A 4,772-nucleotide genomic window follows, 5' to 3' on the forward strand; every position below is an offset into this window, starting at 1 on the left:
AGTTGGCTGGTACATGCTGTTGGGAATCCATATCCTACGGTTCTACGAGGACGGGCCCAAAGATGAGCCCGTGTCACGGTTGCGCCTGTGAGAGCTCTGGTGGTCCTACATACCAGTTTCGACATTGATGGCCTTGTTCACCAAGGTGGCGAAATTAACAAAGTCATGCACTAGAAGTGCGAGCTTGATGTCAGCTTGAAGGCCATCACAGAACTTCTCCTGTCTGCGTGCATCAGTTGCAATGTCTTCTTCAGCATAGCGGGACAAGTCAAGAAACTCCCACTGATAAGCTTCGACAGTTTTGTTGCCCTGGGTGAGGTTGCGGAACTCACGCTTCTTACGGTCCATGACTCCTTAAGGAATGAAGCGAGCACGGAAAGCAGCTTGGAAGTCTGGCCAGGTGATGCTTGTTCCAACCGGCAGTGTACGCCTGTGGCTGTCCCACCATTGAGCAGCGGGTCCCTTCAAGAAGAAGGAAGCAAAGGTGACATAGCTGACAGGGGCTACATTAGCACACTCCATCTCATAGGTGATATCACGGAGCCAGTCATCAGCATCCAGAGGCTGAGTTGAGCTGCGGTACACAGTTGGGTTGAGACGCATGAAATCCTGCAGAGTCACTTGGGTTGGTTGCTGGTTCATATTGGGGCGAGGAAACTGAGCCATAATATTCTCCATGAACTGACGATTCATCTCAAACTATTGCATCATCCCAGCCATGTACTCAGGCGGTGGTGGGGCATGGCCACCATGACCACGACCACCTGGTCTAACCATCCTGCTAATATATAACAGGGGTAGTTCAACATTGAGAATTTGCAAGGGCAAAAATCATTGAAGATGAAACATGCATAATGAAAGGAACACGATAGATACTACATAGTAGTTGGCATATCTTACAAAAGAGATCATGCATAGAGTTCAGTACACAGAGTTCAGTACATAGGCTAAGAACATCATAGGTGGCACGCAGGCTCGCGGCGAATGCATATAACACTAACAAGCAAGCCTACATCAGTCCCAGGAGGAACCGTGGAGGTAGGTGTAGCCTGACAACTGGTAGTGATGCAATGGGAAGTTCTCCGCGTGAGTAGCCTGGGGTCCGCGGATACTCTGGTGCGGAACCCGACGCACAGGTGATAGAAGAGGACCAAATGTGGGAGAGTAGCATCCCACATCTGGCCAACCGACGCCATGGGGCATCATGGTCCTGGCAGGGTAGATCACAGAATGCGATAGATCACCAGATCGGACAAAGGGGTGCAACAGCGTCAGAGCACGGTACAGGTGCTGACGGGTGGTGTACAACTCATGGCGAATAGCTCGGTTAGCTCTATCCAGCCCATCAGCATGCAGAACCAGGTTCTGATGGTAGAAGGGCTCTCGGGTGACGGTGGAGTAGGTAGCAGCGATAGCAATGTGCCTGAAGGGGGAGGTGCCCAACTCCCGGTACTCTCCACGAAGACGTGTCAAAGCAGCATAAGCAGCATCGTGGACCGCCAAGTCGATAGTCACTCCAACACCATGAGCAGTGTGCAGCACGGTAATGGAGTCATACTCCCGAGAGTAGAGGTGGACGATGGCACGGTACTGCTCCTGGTTAAAGTCCTGGTACTCCTCGTAGACGGTGTACTCAGGGTGCCAGCAATAACCCAGATAGGTCATCATCTCAACCAATATAGCAGGTGATCCTGAGGCACCAATGGCCATCATGTGGCGCACGACCTGTCTCGTGGGTTCCATCTAAAAACAAAGATGTTTTCAAGGAGTCAAATGACAATGTGGATAATGTTCAAATACTACTCTAAAGAATAACTAGGGCTTATCCAACTTTGGGGTGAACGTGGTCACGGGATCCTAATGTTTGAGTTAGTAAAACCGTTTAACCCGAGTAGAAGAGAGTTCAGAGTCCCAGAGTAAGGATCGAGGAGTAAAAGATCCTAATACCACCCAGATTGCGACGTGGGCCCGTAAGGCACACAACCATGTTAGTAAAAGTTTTTGCAATGTCTAGACTCGACTTCGGCCAAGGAGTGTGAAAGGGGGATTCCTACAGGCAGTCGGCTCTGATACCAACTTGTGATGCCCCCGATTCAATCGTACACTAATCATACACGCAAACGTGTACGACCAAGATTAGGGACTCACGGGAAGATATCACAACACAACTCTACAAATAAAATAAGTCATACAAGCATCATATTACAAGCCAGGGGCCTCGAAGGCTCGAATACAAGAGCTCGATCATAGACGAGTCAGCGGAAGCAACAATATCTGAGTACATACATAAGTTAAACACGTTTGCCTTAAGAAGGCTAGCACAAACTGGGATACAGATCGAAAGAGGCGCATGCCTCCTGCCTGGGATCCTCCTAAACTACTCCTGGTCGTTGCCAACAGGCTGCACGTAGTAGTAGACACCTCCCGTGTAGTAGTAGTCATCGTCAATGGTGGCGTCTGGCTCCTGGACTCCATCATCTGGTCGCAGCAATCGGGTATAGAAAGGGGGAAAAGGGGGAGCAAAGCAACCGTGAGTACTCATCCAAAGTACTCACAAGCAAGGAGCTACACTACACATGTATGCATTGGTATCATAAGGAAAGAGGGTAACATATGTGGACTGAACTGCAGAATGCCGGAATAAGAGGGGGATAGCTAGTCCTATCGAAGACTACGCTTCTGGCCACCTCCATCTTGCAGCATGTAGAAGAGAGTAGATGGTAAGTTCACCAAGTAGCATCGTGTAGCCTAATCCTACCCGGCGATCCTCTCCTTGTCGCCCTGTTAGAGAGCGATCACCAGGTTGTATCTGGCACTTGGAAGAGTGTGTTTTATTAAGTAACCGGTTCTAGTTGTCATAAGGTCAAGATACAACTCCAAGTCGTCCTGTTACCGAAGATCACGGCTATTCGAATAGATTAACTTCCCTGCAGGGGTGCACCACATTTCCCAACACGCTCGATCCCATTTGTCCGGACACACTTTTCTGGGTCATGCCCGGGCTCAGAAGATCAACACGTCGCAGCCCTACCTAGGCACAACAAAGAGGTCAGCACGCCGGTCTAAATCCTATGGCGCAGGGGTTTGGGCCCATCGCCCATTGCACACCTGCACATTGCGAACGCGGTCAGAGAGCAGACCTAGCAACCTCCATTACAAAGGAAGTTGCGCTACGCGGTCCAACCCGGGGCGCGCCGCTCAGTCGCTGATGTCAAGAAGGCTTCGACTAATACCATGACGTCGAGTGCCCATAATTGTTCCCGCGTAGTTGGTTAGTGCATATAGCCCAATGGCCAGACTCAGATCAAATACCAAGATCTCGTTAAGCGTGTTATCTTGAAGTAACCGCGGACGCCGATCAGGGCCAGGCCCACCTCTCTCCTAGGTGGTCTCAACCTGCCCTGTCGCTCCGCCACAAAGTAACAGTCGGGGGCCTTTGGGAACTCATGCCCACCTCTACCGGGATGGAGCCACCTGCCCCTTCAGCCCCCAACATCGGAATCACTCGCGGGTACTCAACGAGCCGACCCGACTTTAGTCACCACCTGTATAGCATGCATATATGTATAAGTATATACCTGCAATCAACTCCCAAGTGATCACGTCCCAATAGTATAACATGGCAGACAGACAAGAATGTAGGGCCACTGATGGAATACTAGCATCCTATACCAAGCATTTAGGATTGCAGGTAAAGGTAACAATAGTAGTAGCAAGGATAGGCTATACATCAGAATAGGATTAACGAGAAGCAGTAACATGCTACACTACTTTGATGCAAGCAGTAGAGATAAAAATAGGCGATATCGGGTTGATCAAAGGGGGGCTTGCCTGGTTGCTCTGGCAAGAGAGAGGGGTCGTCAACACCATAGTCGTACTGGGTAGCAGCGGCGTCAGTCTCGGTGTCTAGTTAGAGAAGAGGGGGAAGAAACAATAAATATAATGCAAACAAATGCATGATGATGCATGACATGGCAAAGCGTGATGCTAGGTGTGCCCTAACGCGGTATGAGGTGGTACCGGTGAAGGGGGGAAACATCCGGGAAATTATCCCCGGTGTTTCGCATTTTCGGACAGATGAATCGGATGGGGAAAGTTGCGTGTTCACTATGCTAGGGATGCATGGCGGACGAACGGGCTGTGTATCCGGATTCGTCTCGTCGTTTTGAGCAACTTTCATGTACAAAGTTTTTCCATCCGAGCTACAATTTATTTTATAATAATTTTAAAAGATTTAAATCATTTTAGGATTTATTTAATTATTTAAATCAACATTATCCAGAATAGTGTTTGCTGACGTCAGCAGTTGACCTGGTCAACCTGACAGGTGGGTCCCGTTCATCATTGACTGTTTAGTCTAATTAGGGTTTAATTAACTTAACTAGTTAATTAGATTATTTAAACAGGGTTAATTAATTTAATTAATTCACTAATTAATTAATTAATTAAATTATTATATATATATATATATATATATTCCTTTTTAATCTATTTTCGTTCTGGGGTAGGCCCACTTGTCATTTGCTCACAGGGCCCTAACGGGCGCTAGATGTGGGCATAGCCCGAACGGGCGAGGGGTGCCCGCCGGGGTAGACCCGGGTGACGGCCGCAGCTGTTCTGGATGCGGGGGCGCCGGTGCGACACGGCCAGGCGGCACGGCCGGCGGCCTTGGCCGGCCGGAGCAGGCGCGACGGGGAGGAGGAGACTAGGCGGCGGGGCAGCAAGCAGCCGAGGCGGGCGACGCGGGGCATGGCCGGGCGAGGCGTGGCGCG

Source organism: Triticum dicoccoides, chromosome 1A (genome assembly GCF_002162155.2).
Source record: "Triticum dicoccoides isolate Atlit2015 ecotype Zavitan chromosome 1A, WEW_v2.0, whole genome shotgun sequence".
NCBI lineage: Eukaryota > Viridiplantae > Streptophyta > Magnoliopsida > Poales > Poaceae > Triticum > Triticum dicoccoides.